Here is a 17233-nt window from a genome sequence, read left to right as displayed (position 1 = left end):
CTAGTAACATTTTATTTTTACCACAATCTACATGAAACAGATATCAAAATGTACATTGTGAACTAACCTTCATTGAATTTTTTTATTTTTTCCTTCCTCTGGAACAATGATTTTATTGGAAAAATTACGCTGTTGGCTCACTGATGGGTAGAGTTACACCATGCACAGTTTTATAGCAATGTACTGATGCAGTATGGAGATGCAGGAAGGCTAGGAAATCAAAAATCACTCCCTTCTGGAGCACCTTTGTTTTCAGCTGAGTCAAAAAGGAAATTTCTGTTTGAAAACTCACATACCTAGCCTAGTGTTAGTTCTGTTAAGCACTAAGTCCAAAGAAAGGTATTTAGCTCAGGAAATCATTTAGCAATTTCTAGAAAGAAGAGATCCTCATAGAAACTTTAAATGTTTTTATTTACCTAATAAGTAAAGCAAGGCCATCCTTACAAAAGAGTCATCGGTGCTACTGAATTGAATAAAGAAAATTCTGGTGCATATATTCGATGATGCTTTATTTAGTTTGAGGTTCATTTTGAGTTTAGAAACAGGGCTATAAAAAACATCAGAGATTAAACAGCACTGCTACAGGAGGTGAACAGAGCTGCAGGAAAGGGGCCAACTGCCCCTAGCTTTGCAGGCATTGCTCAGCACTTTGTATAAACTGATCTATCTTTTTGGCCTCACAGGCAAATCAAGACCCTTTTGCTGCTGCTCAATTGCTTTTCTTTTGAGTTATTTTTCTGGTAAAAAGGAAGGCAGAGAAGACAACATCGGGACTGGGGGGAGGGAGGGAGGGCAAATAGTACAAAGATCCCACGATAACTATATCAATCGCATCTCCAGTAACCTATGTTTCTATCCCAACTCCTGTGGAATTATAAGCATAGCCATTCTATGTGACATGCTGGGACAAAATGTGTGCTACAACAATGTGATACTCAGTGAAATTTTCTTGAATGAATGAATAACTGAATGAATTCATAATCAGTGACTTATCCTTGATCATCTGCTCATCAGTAACACTACAATCTTTCTGCCTCCTCTCAGTCTAACATGCAGACTATTACCAAATCAAGGGAACTCAAACATGGAGTCATAATAAAAATTTTTCAGAGCTTCATTTAGATAACAAATTGCTCCCCTATGTGGAATCTGAGAATGTGACACTAATTTTAATTAAGTGAAGATTTTTTTGGGGGGTGAACTAAAATAATACAGCAAACTGTTTGTTTATTTGGTAGAGACTAAACACTACAGAACTTAAATCACTGCACTCATAGGAACCATCTGAGGAATTTTGTGAAAATACATGGTTAAAAGTCCCACTCCAAGATTTTGTTCCTGAGGTTGAGTTTGGACCTGTAATTTGTCTTCAAATTACCTGTCCTGGTGACTAGAATGTGGAGTTCATACTTGATTAATGAGTAAGTTTGAGAAACACACATACAAAAATGGATAAAAGGGCGGCCTTTACAAATTTCAAAACCAAGTTCTTGGTACCTAAGTTTGTGAGTAAATTCATGCAATTATTAGTTTGTTTATTAGAGATGATTCCATAATTCCATTAATTTAGAATAGAAGGAATCATTTCCATCCCATAAGTTTATTCTCTCTACTATGAGAATTTCATTCTGAAATCACTCAACTTAGAATGAGAATACCCAGGTTCAAAATTTGATTCTAGTCCTTAATAAAACCTATCTATCTCTGTCAACTTCAATTCCCCCTATCACTTAAAATGAAACATTTTAGATGCCTACCCACCTTGGCTACTTTGAAAAAAAATGTCCTCCAAGTGTAATGTGTACTGAAACATGAACATAAACATTTATGTTTGTGCCATAAGACTCTCCCATCCCTTTCCCATTACCATAGCTTGATAGCTTGTATGAGGACACTGATCATGGGGGACCAACTATTAGCTTCACAGAGATAACAGGGCTCCAAATTGGGTAAAGTAGGGTAAGGCAGAATGCTGAGAGAATGTGATCTCTAAATGTTCTAGAGTTGAAACTTAAGAAGCCAAATCTGTCCATGAGCAGGCAGAGGACACCAACTAAGACAGCAAAGGAGAGAGAAATAGAAATAAAACCAGACAACCACTTAGAAAAAGAGTGTGTTACTCTGATTTGTTTGATGATTTCTCAGTTCCAGTTCAATCTCTGTATGGTTTGATTGTACTTCAGCCTATGAGATTTCCAATTGTATTCCTGCAATAAATAACCCATTTTATTTATACCAGCTTGAATGTCTTTTATAATTTGAAACCATAAGTTCTCTGATAAACATACAGTGCTCAAATAGTTTGCATATAACAGATTCCTACATTTCTATATTAACAACCTGCACCATAAGGAAGAAATTGTAGGTTCAACAAAGCTAAACATCACAGATAATGGGTGATTGCCAATGTCAGATAGTGACCATGATATTGGGATTTGAATGTGGGTCTTATGTTTCACAGTCTAACACTCTTGTTTTAAAACTGGAAAATTTAGGCAACAGGGCTAATATTTTACTAGAAACATTTATGATCATTACATATCTGACTCTTTGAAATTGTCATCTAATTTTTACATAAAAGTAGACTAAAAAAACCTTCCAGGTCAAATCTTCCTCAAAAAAGCCTTCAACACAATTTTAAGAACTTGGACTAATACATAATTGGAATACTGAGCTCTAGGTTTTAAAAGATAATAAGGAATTTGATCAGAAAAAAAGCCAGCCAATATTAGTATACCCTAAACTTTTTTTTAAAAAATGGAATGTCTCTTAGAGAGTGACTGGTTTTAGAAGAACTATATACTGATAGATCTTTCAGAATGGGTTGTGTACAAATGAGATCACTTTACTAAGTTGAGTGGTTGAAAGTGTCCTTTTAAATTATCAATTTAGACTCCAAAGAACATCTGTCAGACAGAAGAGGTTTTGGCATGGTTGACAGTAAGTTGTGCTCAGAATTTTAAATTGAGTCAAATTTATTTTCTACAGAAAGTCACAGTTTTAGATGTTATTATATAATTTTCTGGCAGAAATAAGGAATAACATTCAGAATGTTACACTTCAAAATTCAAAGAATCTTAGTATAAAAATATCTAGTACTTTAAATGTTTCAAAGTAGGTCCAAATGCAGAAAATAAATTTGGTATGGTAAAAATATCAGAATGTTCTATTCAGCTGGCATATTGCTAGAAATTTCACCTTCTAATAATTCAGTTGCTAGGCAAATAGTAAATCCGAATTCAACAACTACAAGCTTTAAAAACTAATCAATCACCAAATAAACTAATAAACCACAGACATACTCGGCATGTGCTAGAAGGTATAGGTTTGTCAGAGATGTGTAGTGTGCTCCCATTTCATTAGTAACTTCCTGTATAGACAAATGGGTCTACATATAACCTACCATGTCTTTCTACCCTCTCCCTTTAACATCTATTTCACCACTGCATTTAGTTTGTTTGATCTTCATTGTCCACTTTTATATTGTATTTGATTTTTTTAAGTCAGAACAAATTAGTTTTGGAAGTAGAAAATAAATAAATAAATGAAGGTCTGCCTTGCTACAGTTAATGCATATTTCAAGTTATTATCTTTCCACAGAAATAAAAATTCAATTGCATACCCTCCTGTGACGAGTCTGCACACATCTGAATGAAGTTATCACATTTCTCTTTATTTTTCTACTCTCAAGAAGAAAAATATTCAATCTTTTAAAGCTGTCCTTTTATAGTAAAGACTATATAATCCCAGCTTCACTGATCTGCTTCAAGTAGACCCCCTATTTGTGGAGAATAGAATAGAATAGAAGAATAACAGAGAAGAAGCCTGATTTTGGATACATTTTCCTATTTTTTTTAGTGATAGAATACTTTTGTTTAAACAAGTATTTTTAGTGATAGAATACTTTTATGTATGTAGTCTGTATCTCTGCATAAATCAATTTGGCATTTTTTAAAAAGGAAGAATTAAAATAATAAAATTGTTCTTTGCATATAAAAACACTCAATTATTCTCTTATTCTTGTTAGTAACCTGAAACAACTATTCATTGACTTCTTATTAAACATAAGGTATTAGTGATTCTATCAAACTTGGGACTAACTAGTTTTTCAACTGCCTGGTTATTTATAGAAAGTCTCTCCTGCCTTGATGGATCAGTTTCTAAAGTTTCCAGATTACTCTGTTTCCTATTCCTACATTTTATTGGAGCTATTCATGTACTATATATGACTTAAACATTTATTATCAATTTCAACATTCAGATAAGTGAAGCTATTAAAATAGTAATAGTCTTTGGATTAATTCAATTGGATTCTATTTAACATATTTCCCCAAGATATCTTTAATTCACTGTTGACCATCTGACCATTTGACCTCAACTCTTAACAGTTATATGATATGAATTAATATTTGCAGAAAATCAGGCTCAGATTTATTTTTTCATAGAAGTAGACTAAAAAAACCTTCCAGGTCAAATCTTCCTCAATAAAGCCTTAAACACAATTTTAAGAACTTGTACTAATACATAATTGGAATACTGAGCTCTAGGTTTTAAAAGATAATAAGGAATTTGATCAGAAAAAAAGCCAGCCAATATTAGCATACCTCAAACTTTTTTAAAAAATGGAATGTCTCTTAGAGAGATAGATTCTAAGAATCTGTAATGTCCACTCCAGTTTTGGGTTAGTGCTCCATAATGATTTATAAACAATCTCACCATTATATAGTTTTAAAACTATATATGTGGTGGTTTTTTAATAAAATGCCAATTCTTTCAAAGAGTCATTAGCTTTGGAGAAGCCGGTTGACAGTGTGTATTGTTACCATCAACTGACACAGAGTATTCAGCTTCTTTCATGTGACAATCCTTTACAATTGATATAAAAGTTGTGAATCAGTGGTGAGAGATCAATTATTCTTACAAGGACATATACAGATATGTAAAACCCTTTCTGAAGCACAGATAAGTAATGTCTATACTTCATCTTGATTAACACAACTGTTTATTTTGTCTTCGAAGGAAATTACATTAGTCTGACACTATGTCAATTCACAAGATCATAATGACTTCTATTCCATTATTCTAATTGACTATCAATTTTAAAATGTGTTATTGTTTTCTTGTTTTACTTAAATAGAACTTTCAAGACATTGAGTTAAAATGAAAGTCTTAAAGCTGTTTAATCACTTTTCTCGAATATAGACTCCCAAATTTGCCTTTTCATAAATATCCCCATTAGAATTAATAAGCCCTCTATGTATTCATCATTGATGATGGAAATCTAAGAATATTGTGTAATTTTTCTGTCTTCTTATATGACATTTTATAAGTGAATAGTATTTGCATTTTGCCTGTATTTTTAAATTCATTTTTGCCACTTCTTATCTGTAAAGCAATGACTGGTTCTTGGAACTCCATCCCTAGTTCATCCTTTAGCCCCCATTAATTTGCCCTCTCTAAATGCCAGGGTTAGCAAATGAGATAAAAGGTATCTCCTGAGAGTTGATTTAAACAGTAGCATAGTTAAATATTTTTATATGTTAGATTGCTTAAAATTCAATTAAAACTAAGGGATATGAAAAGATATTTGGGATGTTCAAAAGCCCTTGTATTCCATTCTTGATTTGAGGTTATATTCTAGATTCCTACAGAATTAGAAAACATATATAGATAAATAAAGTGCATTGTAGAAATATCTATGTACAATTTGCATTTTTAGATTGTTTTCTTCTCAATTGCATTTATGATGATTCTGTGTGTCTGTGTGTGTGTATATGCATGTATGTGCATGCATGTGTGTGTTAATACTAGAGTAGAGAATTACATCCTTTGAGTTAGCATTTGAATGTGGGATATATAAGGCTTTTTATTTATTAAATTACATGAAATATAAATCTTATTTTCCTCATTTATAATTATAAACTATAGTAAATTAATGCATATATTGTATATTAAAACTATTTGCCAACCAAACATCTTTTCCATTTATTTTAGAATATTGACATTTTGAAAGTTTCATATTGACATATTTTATAAACAATAAAAAAGTAATATACTAATGCCCAAAATGAGAATAAATATGTGCTTAATCTTGCTGGATATTCATTAATTGGGCACATAATCACAGCTAAGAAAATAATTCCTGAATTTTAAAATAATAATATAAAAAATATTTGAACTTTAAAACTTAACATATGGTAAAATGATCTTTTTATATTTATCTCAATGAATGCATTTTTAAAAGTAAGCTTACTTGAACACTTTCAAGTTGCATTATATTTGGGTACACATTTGGTAATTTAAAAATGAAGTTTGAACAGTAAATATAATAATTAACTCTAGAAGAATTATATAAAACATTTAGTTTCATAATGAAATATATATTTGTTAGCATCCAGAAGCCACTGAACTGAAGAAACCTGTTTTGTTTGCTAAGAACATGAAGAATTATTTAGATAATATAGTAATTATAAGTATATCTCATTGTTGTATAGATATTACATAGATGTAGAGAAAATAACATTCAACCCGAGAGAGTTTGTAATGTGATATCTAATGCTGTGTATTTTGTGTATAATGCAAGACTTGGACATAAGGATGCTTCAATCCTGTTCAAGAATCAAGAATAAGTAATTTTTGAGTTGCCTACTAGGTTCCAAGCCTGATTTTGGGTTTGGGAATCACACATACACACACACACACACACACACACACCATACAGCTGCTGTTCTGAAGAATCATGCAATCTATTAAGGGAGACACACGTGAATACCAATAGACGTGATACTGTATAACAGCAGGTTACCTATGAGACATAGAAGAAGTGCAAAGCAAGACATGATCAATTCTTTCAGGATAGGAAGAGGGGTAGAAATAGTACAAAGAAATTTTCTAAGTAGGCAAGAGTGGAAATGAGCTTTATAAAATGAAAGGAAATACACTAGGAAGACAAAGGAAAAGGACTGAGGATATGTGAGGCATGTAAAATTAATATGGTGTTTTTGGTCACTTAGGAAAAAATAGCAAAACAAAATGCTAATAGTGTTTAAAAGCATCTACTCAGTGCCAAGCATTGCGTTATGTACTTGGCAACCATAACTTTAGACTTAATCACGCCATTTGCGAATATATGTTATTTTCGCTATTTTACAGATGAAACAAAAATAAAGAAAGACTTTAATTAAAGTGATACCAGATACAGCTGGAGCTGGTTTACAAACACTGTTTTGCCTATATCCAGCCCTAAGTTCTTTACATCATACCATATTTGCTGGAAATAGTCGTCACTTACGGCATAGTGCCTAGCACTAGGCTCATTAAATTAATATCTGCTGAATGAAAGGATGGATGAATGATTTGAAATAAAACTGAATTTAGTTGGTCAGTTAATTTTATTGGTGGTATTTATGGGTAGTGTAGAAAACAATTGAAAAGCAACATGACCAGATTTGCCAAGACATTTAAGGGAGCATGATGCCACTAAGACTTTGGTCAAAATGAATGTTTTCTTTTTTGAATTCGACTGCTCACCTTTATAGAAAACAACAACAACAACAAAAAAACAATGTCCACTTTCTAGAAGAGGAAATAAAGGAAGCGGGTGAGAATGAGATGAAGAGGATAAGCAGTGTCTGATGTTGCCCCATAATCCAGTGAGGCACCAATGGAAGAGTCCTTGAATCAGCACTAAGCCTGGCCTTAATCCCCTTACTGGCCACATCATGCTAGAGTAGAAGAAAGATTATGATAGTTTAGAAAGCACACCGGCAATGATAAGAGACACTGCATCTCTTTTCAAGCAGCTTGTATGTGAGTGGAAGTGTGGGATGATCCTGTAGCTAGAGAGAGAAGGAACATTTTAGTAGGAAAGACATCCTTTTATATACTGGAGAAGTAAAGATCACTGAAAGGAAGGTGGGTGTAAAGATGAAGAAATTTGAAGGTTTATATAAAAGAAGAAATGGTTTAACTCAGATCCTAATTTTGTGAATATAAATACATCATTTCTCCTCCCTTAATCTTTTTCTTTATCAACAAATGTGGGTTTAAACTTGATAGGATGGAATAGTTTCATCAAATAAAAGATTGGATTGGGTCTTCTCTAAAGTTCCATTTAGCAATTGTATCCACTCAATATTTTGTACATCTTCCCTTTGAAATAAATGCTCTTAAAATGAAAAATCATACTGTATACATGTAATAAGAATTGTATTTTACTGTCATTTTTTTAAATCAATAAAAATTAAAAAAATAAATGAAGGTGCATCTTATGTCGGGGATCTTCAAATCAAATTCCTTGGCTAATAGCCCTTAAAGGTCCCTTCATCTTTGAAGTGAATTGAACACTTAGTCTTGCCACGGTGGTGTTTGGAAGAAAGCACAGCATTGTTTGTAAGAAAGAACACAACTGACATCAGGGTCCTAAGAAAATACTTCATTAGGGAGTAAACAAAAAATAATTTATCCATGGAAGAACACTCCTAAAAGGAAATAAGACAATTTCTCAGCTTATTTGTGATCTGTTTCAAATGACCTCTGTTTAATCATAAAGGGGATAGCTTTAATATTATATCTTATTCTAGGATTTTTGCTATAGAGAAAGAATGTGAAGATTTCTTAATTTAATGTTTTATACATATTTACTTAATGTACCTCTCCTCTACCCAGTGAGCATTATTTCACTTTAAAAAGACTCCAAAATTAATATATGTGTATCCTGATGATAACATGGAATGGGAGAATATTTGAATCAAATATTTGATTTCAAATATATATTTTTAAAAGATCTCTTATAAATCAATAGCAAAAGGACAAATGCCAAAATTTAAAAATAAAGCAGAGGACAAAGATAGATATTTGCCCCCAAATAGATACATGAATAACTAATGAGCACATCAAAAGATGCTCGGCATCATTAATCACTAAAGAAATGCAAACCCAACCTTAATCAAATACTGCACCATACACAATAGAACATCTATAATAAAAATGACAGATAATAATAAGGGTTGTTGTTGAAGTAGAGAAACTAGAACTCTCATGTTTTGCTGGTAGGAATTTAAAATGGCACCATCACTTTGGAAAACACTTCATCAATTTCTCACAGTAGATTTATTACATAATGCAATAATCACTCTTAGCTATCTAATAAAGGCAAATGAAAACACATATCCACACAGACTTATATGAAATTTTCATAGCAGCATTATTTATAATATCAAAAACATGGAAGCCAGCCATCTATCAACATTAATTGGAGAATGGATAAACAAAATAGGGTATATCCATATGACAGAATACTGTGGAGAATTTTTAAAAAATAACATTCACACCTGCTACAACACAGATGATCCTCAAAAACATTATGCTAGGCAAAAGAAGCAAGCTACAAAATATGACCTATTGTATTCATATGAAACATCAAGAAAGGCAAATGTACCAGTGCAAAATGAAGTAGTGGTTGCCTAGGACTGGGAGTAGAAATGGAGAGTTACTACAAATGGGCATTATGTTTCTTTACATCTTCATGGAAATATTCTAAAATGAGTTTTTAAGGATGGTTGTATAACTATAAATATACTAACAATGATAATCATGTAAGCCATGGTACATTCACCCCTTTATTTTTAGCTTTTGAATCAGAACACCATGATCATTTTAAAATTTTTAACTTTTTGAAAGGATTTCAAGAAATTTAGAGTTTTATAAAGATAATAACAATGACAGCATTTGGTTAACGCGCTTCTTTTAAGAAATTTTCTTTTCACCTGAAGTCAAGAAAGATTCTTCTTTAATTGTGTATTAGTTACCCTTCACATTATGTTGGGCATTACAATAAAGAAAAACCATTTGATCTACTCTAAGTTGAAATATTGAATCTTTTCTGACCAAGAGGCACATTACAGATTTTTCAGTGAGACTAATACATATGAATAAAAATATTGATTTTAAGTGGGCCGGGGTTTTGGCTCAGTGGGAGAGCGCTTGCCCAGCAAGCATGAGGCACTGGGTTCGATCCATGGCATTACAGAAAAATAAACAAATAAAAATATTGTGTCCATCTACAACTAAAAAAAAAATTAAAAATACTGATTTTAAGATCAGTAATATTGATGTTTGGAGATGGTACTCATATATATTCATTACTTCAGAAGTAATGAATTCCATTTTTAAAAATTTTTACATGCTTGGTGTGATATTATGCTATAATATGAATTATATATTTAAGTCTTCATCCTGGCTCTGGCCCAGACCTCCTAAAATCCTTGTTATTGCCCATGTATTAGTTGTAATTGGAGCATCTTTTTGTCATATTTTTTCTTAAATCTACATCCTGATACAAAAGTGACAGGAGTCTCTTGTATGTTTCAAAGCTGACTGGTGGCTGATGCAATCCTAGATAGCTTCGGGATTGGGGCTTATCACCAGAAAGACCAAGGCATGATTAGAAGTTTGGAACTTTTGGTGCCACCCTGGATCCCCAGGAAAGGAAGAGGGGTTGGAGATGGGAGTTAATCACCACCAGTAGGTGATTTAGTCCATCATGCCTAAGTAATGGAACCTCCATAAAAAATCCTAGACTATGGGTTTGGTGAACAACCCTCCCCCATACCTTTCCCTATGCATTTCTGCCATTGGCTGTTCCTGTTAGGAAGAGTAGTAGTCATAAATTTTTGATGTCATGGAGGGCTTTGTGGGTTTTTACTAGGGGATGCAGATGACTATACTTTGAGACAAAATGGTAATTAACATAGTTTTTAACACTGCATTGTTACCCTGGATTTGGATATGTGATTTTTGGATCCCATGGGAGATATTAATGATTCTCTTTCTTAGTTGATGGCAAAGCTATAACTACACACATTTGAAAATAAATGAGAACTTTAAAACTATTACTATTCTCTATATCCATTCTGAATCTCATATTATTCAATATGCATCTTAAAGATATATTTTAGCGAAAATCTTACATCTCTTAAAAACTTTGTATCAACCTAGAGAGGAAAAAGGAAAAGGTGGGGGAGAATCTCATGATAATTGAAGGGAGATCAGTAGAACAGAGGAAAGAAACTGGGGGAAGAAGAAGGAGAAGGAAAGGACAAACAGTGGTGAATGATATTGGCCAAATTATATTGTTATATTGTGTACATTTACAAATATGCAACAATAAATTCTACCATTTGGTACAACTATAAAGCATAATAAAATGTTGGGAGAAAAAAGGGCAAAACAAGAAAAGGAAGAAAGAAAAGAAAACAGATTCAAGCCACAAATGTGCAAGATTCACTTTCCTAGTAGCCACATTTAAAGAAATAAAAACAGATTAAATTTAAAAATACAAGCTGGGTATGGCAGCACATGCCTATAATCCCAGCAGCTCGGGAGGCTGAGGCAGGAGGATTGAGAGTTCAAAGCCAGCCTCAGCAAAAGCAAGGCACTAAGCAACTCAGTGAGACCCAGTCTCTAAATAAAATACAAAATAGGGCTGGGGATGTTGCTCAGTGATCGAGTATCCCTGAGTTCAATCCCAAGCAGTTCCCCTCAAAAATTAAAAATACATAAAAATAAAAATAAACTGTTTATCAATGACTTTAAGAAGAGAATTGTTCCCTGTCACAAAATGATACAAAAATCACAAATCAAATAGGCAAACCAATGGTTTTCAGGCAGATGTTCAATGTTAATATGTAAGTTATTTTGTCTGTTTCTAAAACTAGGAAAATGTTTGGAAATATTAATAAAGTAGCCCCAAAACATTTATTCTGAACAAATTTTGCAAAGAAGGAGAAACAATGAATAAAATTCATGAGCCAAACCTTAAGTGCAATCTGTATTCCTAGCGAAAAACGGAAAGCGGAATCAAAAGTGAAGAGAAATCTCTTGCACCAAACTATGCATCTGAATCATTGCTCTCCTTGAAGTGTTAGTTGACTGCATCTTCTTCTTCTACATGCTACCTGGTAGTTGCTAGGGTTCTGTTTTCCTTACCCAGAAATTTTAAGTTTAAGGCTCTGTTTAGACAACAAGTGATAACTATTAACAGGAATATAAAATGCTTGGTATTATTGATGTCTTATTTAGCAATATCTCAAAAGTAATGATCCAGACAGAAAGAAACAAAATTCCCATGACTATAAGAATCATTAAATTAAAAACTGTAATGAAATATTATGAAGTTATTAAAACTATATTTTTTAATTATTTTGATGGCATAAAAATGTTTAAGATATAACACAGGGTACCAAATTGAAAGTATGATAAGAATTCCACTATTTCCACAAAAAGAACAATGATTTAGAGCAAAACGTTAAAATGCTAAAACAATGCTATGATTGATATAGGAAAATGATCCAAAATAATGGATCATGAGATCATAAATATTATATTTTTCTTTATTCTTTTATAAGTATTTTAGTTTTTCTATAATAAGATTAAGACATTTTATAACTAAAAAGACCAAAGTATGCCTCAAAATGACAAAAGGAGAAGTAATTAAATTTCTTGAAGCTGAGTGCAGTGGTGCACACCTGTAATCTCAGTGGCTTCAGAGGCTGAGGCAGGAGGATCACAAAGTCAGCCTCAGCAATAGTGAGGTGCTAAGCAACTCAGGGAGACCCCTATCTCTAAATAAAATACAAAATATTGGTGGGGATGTGGCTCAGTGGTCAAGTGCTTCCTAGTTCAATTTCCAGTAACCAAAAAAAAAAAAAAAAAAAAAAAATTCTTAAACAGTAATTGAGTAATAAATGCTGTAGACAATAATTTTTTTTAATTTCAAAATTACTTTGAAAAACTGTGTTTAGTCACCATGTACATGAGCTGTATTACAGGAGTTTGCAATTTGTGTAAAAAATAAAAGAAAAAGAATCATTATATGCCGCTTAATTATGTATTTACAACAATAGTATTTGTGAAAATAATCTTTAAATCGTAGAATTAGTAGATATGTCTAAAATATGTTTTTACTTCATTTTTATTTAACATCTATCTAGTACTTATATAATCAAAACTAAAGGAGGTAATAAGGTGATATTTACCCATAACAGAAAATAGAATGCACTACCTTGCAAAGAAGGTACAATATAACAAGGAGTCAAACTCATAAGCATGATAAAGGACAGTTGGTACTGTGACAGAAGTCTATCCTGAGCACAGGCACAGCACAAAGGGAAATGATTCATATTTGGGTTGAGAAGAGGTCATGGTTTTTCAAGAAGAGAAGAAAACAGTAGCAAAAGCTAAAAGGAACAGCTTCAGATGTTCACAGAAATACATTTACTTTTGCACGACTAATGATAGTATAGATAGGTCATGGGGTAAGAGATAAATCAACACAGCTCACTAAAGGAAGCCATCTAAAAGGATTGGGCTTTTAACCAACCCAAGACATAATAATGGTTTTAACAAATTTGATGTACATGCTAGAGTGGTCACTGGTGAGAATATGGAGGGCAGCCAGTTCTAACTGGGGACAAGGAGTAGGGGGAGATTTGGATAAGACCCCTAGAAAATTCTTACATTCATTCAGGTGAATGAAGATGAAATCCAAAGAAAGAGTATTTCAACACTCATATATTATAATTTGCTGACTTGCTTTGTAGCACTTTTTACTCACTTTTACTAAAACTTTTGATGACATGTGCAGCCCATATCATGGCAATAGAAAACATACTGACTGGTATAATGAGACAAATGTTTTCTTTATTTTGCATGACCTCAAGGGACTCAATTATCTATCTATCTATCTATCTATCTAATTTTTTGGCAGGGAGGGTACTGGAGATTGAACCTAGGGGTGCTTAACCACTGAGCCACATTCACAGCCCCCCTTTTTATATTTTATTTGGAGACAGGGTCTTGTTAAGTTGCTGAGGCTGGCTTTGAACTGATAATCCTCCTATTTCAGCCTTCCAAGCATCTAGGATGGCTCCTGGCAACTACCTGCATTTTAATATTCTCAGTATATGTTGTTTTAGTCAGCTTTTTCGCCACCGAGACTAAAAGACCCAAACTGCACAATTGTATGAGAGAAAAGTTTATTTGGGTGCTCATGGTTTCAGAGGTCTCAATCCATAGACAGCAGACTCCATTCCTCAAGTATTGAGGTGAGGCAGAACATCATGGCGGAAGAGTGTGGCGGAGGGAAACAGCTCATTAGATGATCAGGCATCAAAGAGACAAACTTCACTCACCAGATACAAATATATACCCCAAAGCCATGCCTCCAAGGCACACCTCCTCCAGCCACATCCTACCAGCCTTTAGTTACCACTCAGTTAATCCCTATTAGAGGATTAATTCACTGGGTTAAGCCTCCCACAACCCAGTCATTTCTCCTCTGAACCTTCTTACATTGTCTCACATGTGAGATTTTTGGGGTCACTATATCTAAATAATAACACATGTCTATAGTGTAATGCCCATAAATGTACCCTAAAACATGAATTATCAAATTGCTGAGTATATTTTCCATTGTATATATATACCACATTTTCTTTATCTATTCATCTACTGAGAGACATCTAGGTTGGTTCCACAGTTTAGCTATTGTGAACTGTGCTGCTATAAACATTGATGCAGCTGTGTCCCTGTAGAATGCTGTTTTTAGGTCCTTTCACTATAGACCGAGGAGTAGGATAGCTGGTCAAATGGTAGTTCCATTCCCAGCTTTCCAAGGACTCTCCATATTGCTTTCCATATTGGCTACACCAATTTGCAGTCCTACCAGCAATGTATGAGTGTGCCTTTTCCCCCACATCCTCAACAACACTTATTGTTGTTTGTGTTCTTAATAGCTGCCATTCTGACTAGAGTGAGATGAAATCTTAGAGTAGTTTTGATTTGCATTTCTCTAATTGCTAGCGATGTGGAACATTTTTTCATATATTTGTTGATTGATTGTGTATCATCTTCTGAGAGGTGTCTGTTCAGTTTCCTGGCCCATTTATTGATTGGGCTATTTGTTTTTTTGGTGTTTAAATTTGAGTTCTTTATATACCTTAGAGATTAGTGCTCTATCTGATGGGTGAGTGGTAAAAATTTGTTCCCAAGATGTAGGCTCTCTATTCATCTCACTGATTGTTTCTTTTGCAGAGAAGATGATTTTTAGTTTGAATCCATCCCATTTATTGATTCTTAATTTTAATTCTTGTGCTCTAGGAATCTTATTAAGGAAGTTGGGGCCTAATCTACCGATTGTTAGTATTATTGAGGTACCCAAAAAGCTTTTAACTTCTCTGCAATTAAATTTACTGTTATTTACAATATTATAAATTAAAATAGAGAAATCATAAAAGCATTAAATAAATTTTAACAACTTTATTTAATTAACGTTAACATTATGCCATTCATGTCATTCATTATTTTTCTTTAGAAGTATGGTTCCCCTCCTTAAAATTTATTTTGTTGATGTGGTATTTCCTTAAATTTGTTACTTAAAATTTATTTAATGCTTTTATGATTTAACCTATCAACAGACTGAACTGTACTCTGCTACTATAACATCCTGTGTCCTGTCTCGCACTTTAATAGCATTTATTAGCCATGTATGATATGCATTGTCCATTTGTAAAGTATCAGTTGACTGAATTATTCAAAACTTCAAAATGTTGACAAGTTTCATTATCCATCTGCTAAAACCAGCGCTAATCATCAGAAAATCTTTTAGAGAACCTCTTGAGCTTATGGTGGCAGATATAAGTTTCCCAAAATTCTAATTTTCTCTTGAATGGTCATATTTTGTCATTGGCAACAAATATAGTCAATTATTGTTCTTGAAATGACAGGCTCACTTTATTCATTAAAAAAATCTATTCAATATCTAAGTCTGGATAATGATAATTTGTCTACCAGTCATTTTTCTTTAAAGTTTTTTTTTTTTTAAGACGGACACAATCTATGTATTTATTTGTTGTTTATTTATTTATTTATTTATTTTTATATGGTGCTGAGGATTGAACCCAGTGCCTCACATGTGCGAGGCAAGCGCTCTACCGCTGAGCTATAACACAGCCCTCTATCAGTTATTTTTCAAATAAATATAGTGTTCCATGGAAATGCAGCAAATGCAGTACAAATCTCAAACAATTGTCAGATGCTTTTTTGAGCAACCATCATTGCACTTCGGTGTGTGATAGATGTTTTTCAGGTTTCAGCATACAGAAAATTTAAAATATATATAGTTAAAGTTTTAGATTAAACCAAATTACTTTTTGATGCTTCATAAAAAAATCATTTCTTTAGGGAAATTGCCTTTTATTTCAATTTGTCTGCTTACTTACTTATTTTTCTGGAAGTGAATTGCAGAGAAAAATATAACAACTACCAGTAGTTTAATAGCACTGTTTGGATGAAGGTTAAAGCCAGGAGTCTTAATTGTTCTGGCACCATAATGTCAGCATAGTAAAAAAGTAAATAATGTTTTTGAACAATTATGAAAATAGTTTTGACCTGATGGACCACCTGAAAGTTCCTAAGGGAATGCCAGAAAACCTTGTGGTCCAGAGTGAAAATAACTGCTAAAATTACTTTAAAAATTTTTCTATCTTTGGACTACTACACGCATCCATCACTATGAACCATGAGCACACTGAGATTATGATTGTGAAAATATTTTTACAAATCCCACTGAGAGGGAGAGGGTTTGAAATCAAGAACAGAGAGAGAGAGAGAGAGAGAGAGAGAGAGAGAGAGAGAGAGAGAGAGGAGAAAAAAAAAGGCTGGGAATTAAGTGGTGGGGGAAGAGAGTAAGGGAGAGTGGGGCAAGTAGTTTTGGTCCCAGAAAAGAAACAGCTGAGTGAGATGCTGCTCTTCCTCATTACATAAAGTTTCCCAAGGAAGATCACTCTCCTGGTTCCTTCCTTCCTTCCTTCCTTCCTTCCTTCCTTCCTTCCTTCCCCCCTCTCTCTCTCTCTCTCTCTCTCTCTCTCTCTCTCTCTCTCTCTCTCTTTCTCTCACCCTCTCTTCTTTTTCTCTCTCTCTTCTTTTTCTTTATTTCTTTTTTCCCCTTATTGATTTCTATTTAGTTTCTCATCTATATTCAAACTTCCTTGAAAATCCTCCAGAAGGTACTCCTGCCTTCACCCATACAGGTTGATCTATACCTGAATAATGCTCTGAATATTGGTGTGAAATCTTCCAGGGTCCTCAAATCACTAGAAATCTGAAACTCCAGGGCCCAGGTGGTGCTAAAATTATGGCATTCTAGACCTGAAACCAGTCTGTTGTCTCTTTG

Source organism: Marmota flaviventris, chromosome 11 (assembly GCF_047511675.1).
Source record: "Marmota flaviventris isolate mMarFla1 chromosome 11, mMarFla1.hap1, whole genome shotgun sequence".
NCBI lineage: Eukaryota > Metazoa > Chordata > Mammalia > Rodentia > Sciuridae > Marmota > Marmota flaviventris.
The sequence above is the reverse complement of the archived record's forward strand: the minus strand, read 5'-3'. Positions refer to the sequence as shown.